Consider the following 16,747-nt stretch of genomic DNA (forward strand, 5'->3'; position numbering starts at 1 on the left):
ATTATAGTAGTTATATTCTTGTACATAGGAGTAGTATTATAGTAGTTATATTCTTGTACATAGGAATAATATTATAGTAGTTATATTCTTGTACATAGGAGGTAGTATTATAGTAGTTATATTCTTGTACATAGGAGTAGTATTATAGTAGTTATATTCTTGTACATAGGAGGTAGTATTATAGTAGTTATAGTCTTGTACATAGGAGCAGTATTATAGTAGTTATATTCTTGTACATAGCAGTAGTATTATAGTAGTTATATTCTTGTACATAGGAGTAGTATTATAGTAGTTATATTCTTGTACATAGGAGTAGTATTATAGTAGTTATATTCTTGTACATAGGAGGTAGTATTATAGTAGTTATATTCTTGTACATAGGAGCAGTATTATAGTAGTTATATTCTCGTACATAGGAGGTAGTATTATAGTAGTTATATTCTTGTACATAGGGGCGGTATTATAGTAGTTATATTCTTGTACATAGGAGCGGTATTATAGTAGTTATATTCTTGTACATAGGAGGTAGTATTATAGTAGTTATATTCTTGTACATAGGAGGTAGTATTATAGTAGTTATATTCTTGTACATAGGAGCAGTATTATAGTAGTTATATTCTTGTACATAGGAGTAGTATTATAGTAGTTATATTCTTGTACATAGGAGTAGTATTATAGTAGTTATATTCCCGTACATAGGTGGCAGTATTATAGTAGTTATATTCTTGTACATAGGAGTAGTATTATAGTAGTTATATTCTTGTACATAGGAGGTAGTATTATAGTAGTTATATTCTTGTACATAGGAGCAGTATTATAGTAGTTATATTCTTGTACATAGGAGTAGTATTATAGTAGTTATATTCTTGTACATAGGAGTAGTATTATAGTAGTTATATTCTTGTACATAGGAGTAGTATTATAGTAGTTATATTCATGTACATAGGAGGTAGTATTATAGTAGTTATATTCTTGTACATAGGAGCAGTATTATAGTAGTTATTTTCTTGTACATAGGAGGTATTGTTATAGTAGTTATATTCTTGTACATAAGAGCAGTATTATAGTAGTTATATTCTTGTACATAGGGGACAGTATTATAGTAGTTATATTCTTGTACATAGGAGTAGTATTATAGTAGTTATATTCTTGTACATAGGAGTAGTATTATAGTAGTTATATTCTTGTACATAGGAGTAGTATTATAGTAGTTATATTCTTGTACATAGGAGTAGTATTATAGTAGTTATATTCTTGTACATAGGAGTAGTATTATAGTAGTTATATTCTTGTACATAGGAGTAGTATTATAGTAGTTATATTCTTGTACATAGGAGGTAGTATAATAGTAGTTATATTCTTGTACATAGGAGCTGTATTATAGTAGTTATATTCTTGTACATAGGAGTAGTATTATAGTAGTTATATTCTTGTACATAGGAATAGTATTATAGTAGTTATATTCTTGTACATAGGAGTAGTATTATAGTAGTTATATTCTTGTACATAGGAGTAGTATTATAGTAGTTATATTCTTGTACATAGGAGTAGTATTAAAGTAGTTATATTCTTGTACATAGGAGGTAGTATTATAGTAGTTATATTCTTGTACATAGGAGGTAGTATTATAGTAGTTATATTCTTGTACATAGGAGCTGTATTATAGTAGTTATATTCTTGTACATAGGAGTAGTATTATAGTAGTTATATTCTTGTACATAGGAGGTAGTATTATAGTAGTTATATTCTTGTACAAAGGAGTAGTATTATAGTAGTTATATTCTTGTACATAGGAGGTAGTATTATAGTAGTTATATTCTTGTATATAGGAGGTAGTATTATAGTAGTTATATTCTTGTACATAGGAGCTGTATTATAGTAGTTATATTCTTGTACATAGGAGGTAGTATTATAGTAGTTATATTCTTGTACATAGGAGTAGTATTATAGTAGTTATATTCTTGTACATAGGAGGTAGTATTATAGTAGTTATATTCTTGTACATAGGAGTAGTATTATAGTAGTTATATTCTTGTACATAGGAGGTAGTATTATAGTAGTTATAGTCTTGTACATAGGAGGTAGTATTATAGTAGTTATATTCTTGTACATAGGAGGTAGTATTATAGTAGTTATATTCTTGTACATAGGAGTAGTATTATAGTAGTTATATTCTTGTACATAGGAGGTAGTATTATAGTAGTTATAGTCTTGTACATAGGAGGTAGTATTATAGTAGTTATATTCTTGTACATAGGAGGTAGTATTATAGTAGTTATAGTCTTGTACATAGGAGGTAGTATTATAGTAGTTATATTCTTGTACATAGGGGTAGTATTATAGTAGTTATATTCTTGTACATATGAGCAGTATTATAGTAGTTATATTCTTGTACATAGGAGCAGTATTATAGTAGTTATATTCTTGTACATAGGAGTAGTATTATAGTAGTTATATTCTTGTACATAGGAGGTAGTATTATAGTAGTTATATTCTTGTACATAGGAGGTAGTATTATAGTAGTTATATTCTTGTACATAGGAGGTAGTATTATAGTAGTTATATTCTTGTACATAGGAGTAGTATTATAGTAGTTATATCCTTGTACATAGGAGGTAGTATTATAGTAGTTATATTCTTGTACATAGGAGTAGTATTATAGTAGTTATATTCTTGTACATAGGAGCAGTATTATAGTAGTTATATTCTTGTACATAGGAGTAGTATTATAGTAGTTATATTCTTGTACATAGGAGCAGTATTATAGTAGTTATATTCTTGTACATAGGAGGTAGTATTATAGTAGTTATATTCTTGTACATAGGAGTAGTATTATAGTAGTTATATTCTTGTACATAGGAGTAGTATTATAGTAGTTATATTCTTGTACATAGGAGTAGTATTATAGTAGTTATATTCTTGTACATAGGAGGTAGTATAATAGTAGTTATATTCTTGTACATAGGAGCTGTATTATAGTAGTTATATTCTTGTACATAGGAGTAGTATTATAGTAGTTATATTCTTGTACATAGGAGTAGTATTATAGTAGTTATATTCTTGTACATAGGAGTAGTATTATAGTAGTTATATTCTTGTACATAGGAGTAGTATTATAGTAGTTATATTCTTGTACATAGGAGTAGTATTAAAGTAGTTATATTCTTATACATAGGAGGTAGTATTATAGTAGTTATATTCTTGTACATAGGAGGTAGTATTATAGTAGTTATATTCTTGTACATAGGAGCAGTATTATAGTAGTTATATTCTTGTACATAGGAGTAGTATTATAGTAGTTATATTCTTGTACATAGGAGTAGTATTATAGTAGTTATATTCCCGTACATAGGTGGCAGTATTATAGTAGTTATATTCTTGTACATAGGAGTAGTATTATAGTAGTTATATTCTTGTACATAGGAGGTAGTATTATAGTAGTTATATTCTTGTACATAGGAGCAGTATTATAGTAGTTATATTCTTGTACATAGGAGTAGTATTATAGTAGTTATATTCTTGTACATAGGAGTAGTATTATAGTAGTTATATTCTTGTACATAGGAGTAGTATTATAGTAGTTATATTCTTGTACATAGGAGGTAGTATTATAGTAGTTATATTCTTGTACATAGGAGTAGTATTATAGTAGTTATATTCTTGTACATAGGAGGTAGTATAATAGTAGTTATATTCTTGTACATAGGAGCTGTATTATAGTAGTTATATTCTTGTACATAGGAGTAGTATTATAGTAGTTATATTCTTGTACATAGGAGTAGTATTATAGTAGTTATATTCTTGTACATAGGAGTAGTATTATAGTAGTTATATTCTTGTACATAGGAGTAGTATTATAGTAGTTATATTCTTGTACATAGGAGTAGTATTAAAGTAGTTATATTCTTGTACATAGGAGGTAGTATTATAGTAGTTATATTCTTGTACATAGGAGGTAGTATTATAGTAGTTATATTCTTGTACATAGGAGCTGTATTATAGTAGTTATATTCTTGTACATAGGAGTAGTATTATAGTAGTTATATTCTTGTACATAGGAGGTAGTATTATAGTAGTTATATTCTTGTACATAGGAGCAGTATTATAGTAGTTATATTCTTGTACATAGGAGCAGTATTATAGTAGTTATATTCTAGTACAAAGGAGTAGTATTATAGTAGTTATATTCTTGTACATAGGAGTAGTATTATAGTAGTTATATTCTTGTACAAAGGAGTAGTATTATAGTAGTTATATTCTTGTACATAGGAGGTAGTATTATAGTAGTTATATTCTTGTATATAGGAGGTAGTATTATAGTAGTTACATTCTTGTACATAGGAGGTAGTATTATAGTAGTTATATTCTTGTACATAGGAGTAGTATTATAGTAGTTATATTCTTGTACATAGGAGTAGTATTATAGTAGTTATATTCTTGTACATAGGAGGTAGTATTATAGTAGTTATATTCTTGTACATAGGAGTAGTATTATAGTAGTTATATTCTTGTACATAGGAGGTAGTATTATAGTAGTTATAGTCTTGTACATAGGAGGTAGTATTATAGTAGTTATATTCTTGTACATAGGAGGTAGTATTATAGTAGTTATATTCTTGTACATAGGAGGTAGTATTATAGTAGTTATATTCTTGTATATAGGAGGTAGTATTATAGTAGTTACATTCTTGTACATAGGAGGTAGTATTATAGTAGTTATATTCTTGTACATAGGAGTAGTATTATAGTAGTTATATTCTTGTACATAGGAGTAGTATTATAGTAGTTATATTCTTGTACATAGGAGGTAGTATTATAGTAGTTATATTCTTGTACATAGGAGTAGTATTATAGTAGTTATATTCTTGTACATAGGAGGTAGTATTATAGTAGTTATAGTCTTGTACATAGGAGGTAGTATTATAGTAGTTATATTCTTGTACATAGGAGGTAGTATTATAGTAGTTATATTCTTGTACATAGGAGGTAGTATTATAGTAGTTATATTCTTGTACATAGGAGGTAGTATTATAGTAGTTATAGTCTTGTACATAGGAGGTAGTATTATAGTAGTTATATTCTTGTACATAGGAGGTAGTATTATAGTAGTTATATTCTTGTACATAGGAGTAGTATTATAGTAGTTATATTCTTGTACATAGGAGGTAGTATTATAGTAGTTATATTCTTGTACATAGGAGGTAGTATTATAGTAGTTATAGTCTTGTACATAGGAGGTAGTATTATAGTAGTTATATTCTTGTACATAGGGGTAGTATTATAGTAGTTATATTCTTGTACATATGAGCAGTATTATAGTAGTTATATTCTTGTACATAGGAGCAGTATTATAGTAGTTATATTCTTGTACATTGGAGTAGTATTATAGTAGTTATATTCTTGTACATAGGAGGTAGTATTATAGTAGTTATATTCTTGTACATAGGAGTAGTATTATAGTAGTTATATCCTTGTACATAGGAGTAGTATTATACTAGTTATATTCTTGTACATAGGAGCAGTATTATAGTAGTTATATTCTTGTACATAGGAGCAGTATTATAGTAGTTATATTCTTGTACATAGGAGGTAGTATTATAGTAGTTATATTCTTGTACATAGGAGTAGTATTATAGTAGTTATATTCTTGTACATAGGAGTAGTATTATAGTAGTTATATTCTTGTACATAGGAGCAGTATTATAGTAGTTATATTCTTGTACATAGGAGTAGTATTATAGTAGTTATATTCTTGTACATAGGAGTAGTATTATAATAGTTATATTCTTGTACATAGGAGGTAGTATTATAGTAGTTATAGTCTTGTACATAGGAGCAGTATTATAGTAGTTATATTCTTGTACATAGGAGCAGTATTATAGTAGTTATATTCTTGTACATAGGAGGTAGTATTATAGTAGTTATATTCTTGTACATAGGAGCAGTATTATAGTAGTTATATTCTTGTACATAGGAGTAGTATTATAGTAGTTATATTCTTGTACATAGGAGTAGTATTATAGTAGTTATATTCTTGTACATAGGAGCAGTATTATAGTAGTTATATTCTTGTACATAGGAGGTAGTATTATAGTAGTTATATTCTTGTACATAGGAGTAGTATTATAGTAGTTATATTCTTGTACATAGGAGGTAGTATTATAGTAGTTAAATTCTTGTACATAGGAGCAGTATTATAGTAGTTATATTCTTGTACATAGGAGTAGTATTATAGTAGTTATATTCTTGTACATAGGAGTAGTATTATAGTAGTTATATTCTTGTACATAGGAGCAGTATTATAGTAGTTATATTCTTGTACATAGGAGGTAGTATTATAGTAGTTATATTCTTGTACATAGGAGGTAGTATTATAGTAGTTATATTCTTGTACATAGGGGCGGTATTATAGTAGTTATATTCTTGTACATAGGAGCGGTATTATAGTAGTTATATTCTTGTACATAGGAGGTAGTATTATAGTAGTTATATTCTTGTACATAGGAGTAGTATTATAGTAGTTATATTCTTGTACATAGGAGTAGTATTATAGTAGTTATATTCTTGTACATAGGAGTAGTATTATAGTAGTTATATTCTTGTACATAGGAGTAGTATCATAGTAGTTATATTCTTGTACATAGGAGGTAGTATTATAGTAGTTATATTCTTGTACATAGGAGGTAGTATTATAGTAGTTATATTCTTGTACATAGGAGGTAGTATTATAGTAGTTATATTCTTGTACATAGGAGGTAGTATTATAGTAGTTATATTCTTGTACATAGGAGTAGTATTATAGTAGTTATATTCTTGTACATAGGAGTAGTATTATAGTAGTTATATTCTTGCACATAGGAGTAGTATTATAGTAGTTATATTCTTGTACATAGGAGTAGTATTATAGTAGTTATATTCTAGTACATAAGAGCAGTATTATAGTAGTTATTTTCTTGTACATAGGAGGAAGTATTATAGTAGTTATATTCTTGTACATAGGAGGTAGTATTATAGTAGTTATTTTCTTGTACATAGGTAGTATTATAATAGTTATTTTCTTGTACATAGGAGGTATTATTATATTAGTTATATTCTTGTACATAGGAGGTAGTATTATAGTAGTTATATTCTTGTACATAGGAGTAGTATTATAGTAGTTATTTTCTTGTACATAGGAGGTATTATTATATTAGTTATATTCTTGTACATAGGAGGTAGTATTATAGTGGTTATATTCTTGTACATAGGGGTAGTATTATAGTAGTTATATTCTTGTACATAGGAGCAGTATTATAGTAGTTATATTCTTGTACATAGGAGTAGTATTATAGTAGTTATTTTCTTGTACATAGGTAGTATTATAATAGTTATTTTCTTGTACATAGGAGGTAGTATTATAGTAGTTATATTCTTGTACATAGGAGCAGTATTATAGTAGTTATATTCTTGTACATAAGAGCAGTATTATAGTAGTTATTTTCTTGTACATAGGAGGTAGTATTATAGTAGTTATATTCTTGTACATAGGAGCAGTATTATAGTAGTTATATTCTTGTACATAGGAGGTAGTATTATAGTAGTTATTTTCTTGTACATAGGTAGTATTATAATAGTTATTTTCTTGTACATAGGAGGTAGTATTATAGTAGTTATATTCTTGTACATAGGAGGTAGTATTATAGTATTTATATTCTTGTACATAGGAGTAGTATTATAGTAGTTATATTCTTGTACATAGGGGTAGTATTATAGTAGTTATATTCTTGTACATAGGAGCAGTATTCTTGTACATAGGAGTAGTATTATAGTAGTTATATTCTTGTACATAGGAGGTAGTATTATAGTAGTTATATTCTTGTACATAGGAGTAGTATTATAGTAGTTATATTCTTGTACATAGGAGGTAGTATTATAGTAGTTATATTCTTGTACATAGGAGCAGTATTATAGTAGTTATATTCGTGTACATAGGAGTAGTATTATAGTAGTTCTAATCTTGTACATAGGAGCAGTATTATAGCAGTTCTATTCTTGGACATAGGAGCAGTATTATAGTAGTTATATTCTTGTACATAGGATGTAGTATTATAGTAGTTATATTCTTGTACATAGGAGTAGTATTATAGTAGTTATATTCTTGTACATAGGAGTAGTATTATAGTAGTTATATTCTTGTACATAGGATGTAGTATTATAGTAGTTAAATTCTTGTACATAGGAGTAGTATTATAGTAGTTATATTCTTGTACATAGGAGTAGTATTATAGTAGTTATATTCTTGTACATAGGAGTAGTATTATAGTAGTTATATTCTTGTACATAGGAGGTAGTATTATAGTAGTTGTATTCTTGTACATAGGAGTAGTATTATAGTAGTTATAGTCTTGTACATAGGAGTAGTATTATAGTAGTTATATTCTTGTACATAGGAGCAGTATTATAGTAGTTATATTCTTGTACATAGGAGGTAGTATTATAGTAGTTATATTCTTGTACATAGGAGTAGTATTATAGTAGTTGTATTCTTGTACATAGGAGTAGTATTATAGTAGTTATATTCTAGTACAAAGGAGTAGTATTATAGTAGTTATATTCTTGTACATAGGAGTAGTATTATAGTAGTTATATTCTTGTACAAAAGAGTAGTATTATAGTAGTTATATTCTTGTACATAGGAGGTAGTATTATAGTAGTTATATTCTTGTACATAGGAGTAGTATTATAGTAGTTATATTCTTGTACATAGGAGTAGTATTATAGTAGTAATATTCTTGTACATAGGAGGTAGTATTATAGTAGTAATATTCTTGTACATAGGAGTAGTATTATAGTAGTAATATTCTTGTACATAGGAGGTAGTATTATAGTAGTAATATTCTTGTACATAGGAGGTAGTATTATAGTAGTTATATTCTTGTACATAGGGGTAGTATTATAGTAGTTATATTCTTGTACATATGAGCAGTATTATAGTAGTTATATTCTTGTACATAGGAGCAGTATTATAGTAGTTATATTCTTGTACATAGGAGTAGTATTATAGTAGTTATATTCTTGTACATAGGAGGTAGTATTATAGTAGTTATATTCTTGTACATAGGAGGTAGTATTATAGTAGTTATATTCTTGTACATAGGAGGTAGTATTATAGTAGTTATATTCTTGTACATAGGAGTAGTATTATAGTAGTTATATCCTTGTACATAGGAGTAGTATTATAGTAGTTATATCCTTGTACATAGGAGTAGTATTATACTAGTTATATTCTTGTACATAGGAGCAGTATTATAGTAGTTATATTCTTGTACATAGGAGTAGTATTATAGTAGTTATATTCTTGTACATAGGAGCAGTATTATAGTAGTTATATTCTTGTACATAGGAGTAGTATTATAGTAGTTATATTCTTGTACATAGGAGCAGTATTATAGTAGTTATATTCTTGTACATAGGAGTAGTATTATAGTAGTTATATTCTTGTACATAGGAGTAGTATTATAGTAGTTATATTCTTGTACATAGGAGTAGTATTATAGTAGTTATATTCTTGTACATAGGAGGTAGTATTATAGTAGTTATATTCTTGTACATAGGAGGTAGTATTATAGTAGTTATATTCTTGTACATAGGAGCTGTATTATAGTAGTTATATTCTTGTACATAGGAGGTAGTATTATAGTAGTTATATTCTTGTACATAGGAGCTGTATTATAGTAGTTATATTCTTGTACATAGGAGTAGTATTATAGTAGTTATATTCTTGTACATAGGAGTAGTATTATAGTAGTTATATTCTTGTACAAAGGAGCAGTATTATAGTAGTTATATTCTTGTACATAGGAGTAGTATTAAAGTAGTTATATTCTTGTACATAGGAGTAGTATTATAGTAGTTATATTCTTGTACATAGGAGGTAGTATTATAGTAGTTATATTCTTGTACATAGGAGGTAGTAATATAGTAGTTATATTCTTGTACATAGGAGCAGTATTATAGTAGTTATATTCTTGTACATAGGAGGTAGTATTATAGTAGTTATATTCTTGTACATAGGAGTAGTATTATAGTAGTTATATTCTTGTACATAGGAGGTAGTATTATAGTAGTTATAGTCTTGTACATAGGAGGTAGTATTATAGTAGTTATATTCTTGTACATAGCAGTAGTATTATAGTAGTTATATTCTTGTACATAGGAGGTAGTATTATAGTAGTTATATTCTTGTACATAGGAGTAGTATTATAGTAGTTATATTCTTGTACATAGGAGGTAGTATTATAGTAGTTATAGTCTTGTACATAGGAGGTAGTATTATAGTAGTTATATTCTTGTACATAGCAGTAGTATTATAGTAGTTATATTCTTGTACATAGGAGGTAGTATTATAGTAGTTATATTCTTGTACATAGGAGCAGTATTATAGTAGTTATTTTCTTTACATAGGAGGTATTGTTATAGTAGTTATATTCTTGTACATAGGAGTAGTATTATAGTAGTTATATTCTTGTACATAAGAGCAGTATTATAGTAGTTATTTTCTTGTACATAGGAGCAGTATTATAGTAGTTATATTCTTGTACATAGGAGCAGTATTATAGTAGTTATTTTCTTGTACATAGGTAGTATTATAATAGTTATTTTCTTGTACATAGGAGGTATTATTATAGTAGTTATATTCTTGTACATAGGAGGTAGTATTATAGTAGTTATATTCTTGTACATAGGAGTAGTATTATAGTAGTTATATTCTTGTACATAGGGGTAGTATTATAGTAGTTATATTCTTGTACATAGGAGCAGTATTATAGTAGTTATATTCTTGTACATAGGAGTAGTATTATAGTAGTTATATTCTTGTACATAGGGGTAGTATTATAGTAGTTATATTCTTGTACATAGGAGCAGTATTATAGTAGTTATATTCTTGTACATAGGAGCAGTATTATAGTAGTTATTTTCTTGTACATAGGTAGTATTATAATAGTTATTTTCTTGTACATAGGAGGTATTATTATAGTAGTTATATTCTTGTACATAGGAGGTAGTATTATAGTAGTTATATTCTTGTACATAGGAGTAGTATTATAGTAGTTATATTCTTGTACATAGGGGTAGTATTATAGTAGTTATATTCTTGTACATAGGAGCAGTATTATAGTAGTTATATTCTTGTACATAGGAGTAGTATTATAGTAGTTATATTCTTGTACATAGGAGGTAGTATTATAGTAGTTATATTCTTGTACATAGGAGTAGTATTATAGTAGTTATTTTCTTGTACATAGGTAGTATTATAATAGTTATTTTCTTGTACATAGGAGGTAGTATTATAGTAGTTATATTCTTGTACATAAGAGCAGTATTATAGTAGTTATTTTCTTGTACATAGGAGGTAGTATTATAGTAGTTATATTCTTGTACATAGGAGCAGTATTATAGTAGTTATATTCTTGTACATAGGAGGTAGTATTATAGTAGTTATTTTCTTGTACATAGGTAGTATTATAATAGTTATTTTCTTGTACATAGGAGGTAGTATTATAGTAGTTATATTCTTGTACATAGGAGGTAGTATTATAGTAGTTATATTCTTGTACATAGGAGTAGTATTATAGTAGTTATATTCTTGTACATAGGAGTAGTATTATAGTAGTTATATTCTTGTACATAGGAGGTAGTATTATAGTAGTTATATTCTTGTACATAGGAGCAGTATTATAGTAGTTATATTCTTGTACATAGGAGGCAGTATTATAGTAGTTATATTCGTGTACATAGGAGTAGTATTATAGTAGTTCTAATCTTGTACATAGGAGCAGTATTATAGCAGTTCTATTCTTGGACATAGGAGCAGTATTATAGTAGTTATATTCTTGTACATAGGATGTAGTATTATAGTAGTTATATTCTTGTACATAGGAGTAGTATTATAGTAGTTATATTCTTGTACATAGGAGTATTATTATAGTAGTTATATTCTTGTACATAGGATGTAGTATTATAGTAGTTATATTCTTGTACATAGGAGTAGTATTATAGTAGTTATATTCTTGTACATAGGAGTAGTATTATAGTAGTTATATTCTTGTACATAGGAGTAGTATTATAGTAGTTATATTCTTGTACATAGGAGGTAGTATTATAGTAGTTGTATTCTTGTACATAGGAGTAGTATTATAGTAGTTGTATTCTTGTACATAGGAGTAGTATTATAGTAGTTATAGTCTTGTACATAGGAGTAGTATTATAGTAGTTATATTCTTGTACATAGAAGCAGTATTATAGTAGTTATATTCTTGTACATAGGAGGTAGTATTATAGTAGTTATATTCTTGTACATAGGAGTAGTATTATAGTAGTTGTATTCTTGTACATAGGAGTAGTATTATAGTAGTTATGGTCTTGTACATAGGAGTAGTATTATAGTAGTTATATTCTTGTACATAGGAGGTAGTATTATAGTAGTTGTATTCTTGTACATAGGAGTAGTATTATAGTAGTTATATTCTTGTACATAGGAGTTCTATTATAGTAGTTATATTCTTGTAAATAGGAGTAGTATTATAGTAGTTATATTCTTGTACATAGGAGGTAGTATTATAGTAGTTGTATTCTTGTACATAGGAGTAGTATTATAGCAGTTATATTCTTGTACATAGGAGTAGTATTATAGTAGTTATATTCTTGTAAATAGGAGTAGTATTATAGTAGTTATATTCTTGTACATAGGAGGTAGTATTATAGTAGTTAAATTCTTGTACATAGGGGGTAGTATTATAGTAGTAATATTCTTGTACATAGGAGCATTATTATAGTAGTTATATTCCTGTATATAGGAGCAGTATTATAGTAGTTATATTCTTGTACATAGGAGGTAGTATTATAGTAGTTATATTCTTGTACATAGGGGGTAGTATTATAGTAGTAATATTCTTGTACATAGGAGTAGTATTATAGTAGTTATATTCTTGTACATAGGAGCAGTATTATAGTAGTTATATTCTTGTACATAGGAGTAGTATTATAGTAGTTGTATTCTTGTACATAGGAGTAGTATTATAGTAGTTATATTCTTGTACATAGGAGCAGTATTATAGTAGTTATATTCTTGTACATAGGCGGCAGTATTATAGTAGTTATATTCTTGTACATAGGAGTAGTATTATAGTAGTTATATTCTTGTACATAGGAGGTAGTATTATAGTAGTTATATTCTTGTACATAGGAGGTAGTATTATAGTAGTTATATTCTTGTACATAGGAGTAGTATTATAGTAGTTATATTCTTGTACATAGGAGTAGTATTATAGTAGTTATATTCTTTTACATAGGAGTAGTATTATAGTAGTTATATTCTTGTACATAGGAGTAGTATTATAGTAGTTATATTCTTGTATATAGGAGTAGTATTATAGTAGTTATATTCTTGTACATAGGAGTAGTATTATAGTAGTTATATTCCTGTACATAGGAGTAGTATTATAGTAGTTATATTCTTGTACATAGGAGCAGTATTATAGTAGTTATATTCTTGTACATAGGAATAGTATTATAGTAGTTATATTCTTGTACATAGGAGGTAGTATTATAGTAGTTATATTCTTGTACATAGGAGTAGTATTATAGTAGTTATATTCTTGTACATAGGAGTAGTATTATAGTAGTTATATTCTTGTACATAGGAGGTAGTATTATAGTAGTTATATTCTTATAAATGGGAGTAGTATTATAGTAGTTATATTCTTGTAGATAGGGGCGGTATTATAGTAGTTATATTCTTGTACATAGGAGGTAGTATTATAGTAGTTATATTCTTGTACATAGGGGGAAGTATTATAGTAGTTATAGTCTTGTACATAGGAGTAGTATTATAGTAGTTATATTCTTGTAGATAGGGGCGGTATTATAGTAGTTATATTCTTGTACATAGGAGTAGTATTATAGTAGTTATATTCTTGTACATAGGAGTAGTATTATAGTAGTTATATTCTTGTACATAAGAGCAGTATTATAGTAGTTATTTTCTTGTACATAGGAGGTAGTATTATAGTAGTTATATTCTTGTACATAGGAGCAGTATTATAGTAGTTATATTCTAGTACATAGGAGGTAGTATTATAGTAGTTATTTTCTTGTACATAGGTAGTATTATAATAGTTATTTTCTTGTACATAGGAGGTAGTATTATAGTAGTTATATTCTTGTACATAGGAGGTAGTATTATAGTAGTTATATTCTTGTACATAGGAGTAGTATTATAGTAGTTATATTCTTGTACATAGGGGTAGTATTATAGTAGTTATATCCTTGTACATAGGAGTAGTATTATAGTAGTTATATCCTTGTACATAGGAGTAGTATTATACTAGTTATATTCTTGTACATAGGAGCAGTATTATAGTAGTTATATTCTTGTACATAGGAGTAGTATTATAGTAGTTATATTCTTGTACATAGGAGTAGTATTATAGTAGTTGTATTCTTGTACATAGGAGTAGTATTATAGTAGTTATATTCTAGTACAAAGGAGTAGTATTATAGTAGTTATATTCTTGTACATAGGAGTAGTATTATAGTAGTTATATTCTTGTACAAAAGAGTAGTATTATAGTAGTTATATTCTTGTACATAGGAGGTAGTATTATAGTAGTTATATTCTTGTACATAGGAGTAGTATTATAGTAGTAATATTCTTGTACATAGGAGTAGTATTATAGTAGTTATATTCTTGTACATAGGAGTAGTATTATAGTAGTAATATTCTTGTACATAGGAGGTAGTATTATAGTAGTAATATTCTTGTACATAGGAGTAGTATTATAGTAGTAATATTCTTGTACATAGGAGGTAGTATTATAGTAGTAATATTCTTGTACATAGGAGGTAGTATTATAGTAGTTATATTCTTGTACATAGGGGTAGTATTATAGTAGTTATATTCTTGTACATAGGAGCAGTATTATAGTAGTTATATTCTTGTACATAGGAGTAGTATTATAGTAGTTATATCCTTGTACATAGGAGTAGTATTATAGTAGTTATATCCTTGTACATAGGAGTAGTATTATACTAGTTATATTCTTGTACATAGGAGCAGTATTATAGTAGTTATATTCTTGTACATAGGAGTAGTATTATAGTAGTTATATTCTTGTACATAGGAGCAGTATTATAGTAGTTATATTCTTGTACATAGGAGTAGTATTATAGTAGTTATATTCTTGTACATAGGAGTAGTATTATAGTAGTTATATTCTTGTACATAGGAGTAGTATTATAGTAGTTATATTCTTGTACATAGGAGGTAGTATTATAGTAGTTATATTCTTGTACATAGGAGGTAGTATTATAGTAGTTATATTCTTGTACATAGGAGCTGTATTATAGTAGTTATATTCTTGTACATAGGAGTAGTATTATAGTAGTTATATTCTTGTACATAGGAGTAGTATTATAGTAGTTATATTCTTGTACATAGGAGGTAGTATTATAGTAGTTATATTCTTGTACATAGGAGCTGTATTATAGTAGTTATATTCTTGTACATAGGAGTAGTATTATAGTAGTTATATTCTTGTACATAGGAGTAGTATTATAGTAGTTATATTCTTGTACAAAGGAGCAGTATTATAGTAGTTATATTCTTGTACATAGGAGTAGTATTAAAGTAGTTATATTCTTGTACATAGAAGTAGTATTATAGTAGTTATATTCTTGTACATAGGAGGTAGTATTATAGTAGTTATATTCTTGTACATAGGAGGTAGTATTATAGTAGTTATATTCTTGTACATAGGAGCAGTATTATAGTAGTTATATTCTTGTACATAGGAGGTAGTATTATAGTAGTTATATTCTTGTACATAGGAGTAGTATTATAGTAGTTATATTCTTGTACATAGGAGGTAGTATTATAGTAGTTATAGTCTTGTACATAGGAGGTAGTATTATAGTAGTTATATTCTTGTACATAGCAGTAGTATTATAGTAGTTATATTCTTGTACATAGGAGGTAGTATTATAGTAGTTATATTCTTGTACATAGGAGTAGTATTATAGTAGTTATATTCTTGTACATAGGAGGTAGTATTATAGTAGTTATAGTCTTGTACATAGGAGGTAGTATTATAGTAGTTATATTCTTGTACATAGCAGTAGTATTATAGTAGTTATATTCTTGTACATAGGAGGTAGTATTATAGTAGTTATATTCTTGTACATAGGAGCAGTATTATAGTAGTTATATTCTTGTACATAGGAGGTAGTATTATGGTAGTTATAGTCTTGTACATAGGAGGTAGTATTATAGTAGTTATATTCTTGTACATAGCAGTAGTATTATAGTAGTTATATTCTTGTACATAGGAGGTAGTATTATAGTAGTTATATTCTTGTACATAGGAGTAGTATTATAGTAGTTATATTCTTGTACATAGGAGGTAGTATTATAGTAGTTATAGTCTTGTACATAGGAGGTAGTATTATAGTAGTTATATTCTTGTACATAGCAGTAGTATTATAGTAGTTATATTCTTGTACATAGGAGGTAGTATTATAGTAGTTATATTCTTGTACATAGGAGTAGTATTATAGTAGTTATATTCTTGTACATAAGAGCAGTATTATAGTAGTTATTTTCTTGTACATAGGAGGAAGTATTATAGTAGTTATATTCTTGTACATAGGAGCAGTATTATAGTAGTTATATTCTTGTACATAGGAGGTAGTATTATAGTAGTTATTTTCT

General features: G+C 27.2%; 1 protein-coding gene across 1 annotated transcript in view; it reads left to right on the forward strand.

The window, feature by feature from the left end:
- The window catches only part of LOC142186343 (beta-1,3-galactosyltransferase 5-like), a 55,616-nt gene that overhangs the window by 7,315 nt on the left and 31,554 nt on the right, over window positions 1-16,747 (forward strand). The window lies entirely within an intron of this gene.

Source organism: Leptodactylus fuscus, assembly GCF_031893055.1.
Source record: "Leptodactylus fuscus isolate aLepFus1 chromosome 5 unlocalized genomic scaffold, aLepFus1.hap2 SUPER_5_unloc_1, whole genome shotgun sequence".
Lineage (NCBI taxonomy): Eukaryota > Metazoa > Chordata > Amphibia > Anura > Leptodactylidae > Leptodactylus > Leptodactylus fuscus.